Below are 536 nucleotides of genomic sequence, written 5' to 3'. Positions count from 1 at the left end.
AACAAATTATCTCAAATTAAAAACTTTTTATAAATTTTTTAAATTTCATAAAATCCTTAAAATTATAAAATAATACCAAACTCACAAAAGCAGAAGTCATTCTCAGACCCAATTTCTTATTGGCGAGAAAACTAGAATCCTTTCACTGTTTGTCTTCCCATTTGCAATACGGAGATTTACAGTCATCTTTTTTCTTTCCCTTTACACTTATCTGAGGCAGTATTTGTCCCTCCTGTTTGAGTTGCTGTTACAGAGTCTTCTTTGCATTTGCTTTTGTGGAATTAAATTTGCACTTCTTTTAACCTTCTGTTTCTGTTGAGTCGTAACTACAGTAAGGCTTGTTGTTGCATTCATTTTCTTCTTTGATTTGATTGCATATCTCCTGGGCTTCCTCTGGCTGGAATTTTTTTTGTTCAGATGCTGTTGTCGTAACCAGTTTTTTAAGGTTATTGCGTCTGAGAATTGATGTATCCTCTGTTTCAGTCGCTTTTCGTGCCTGCCGCAAGGCCACTATTGCCTTGTTGGCTTTTAGTAGG

The sequence above is a fragment of the Trypanosoma equiperdum genome, assembly GCF_001457755.1.
Source record: "Trypanosoma equiperdum strain OVI genome assembly, contig: ctg_1887, whole genome shotgun sequence".
Lineage (NCBI taxonomy): Eukaryota > Euglenozoa > Kinetoplastea > Trypanosomatida > Trypanosomatidae > Trypanosoma > Trypanosoma equiperdum.
The sequence above is the reverse complement of the archived record's forward strand: the minus strand, read 5'-3'. Positions refer to the sequence as shown.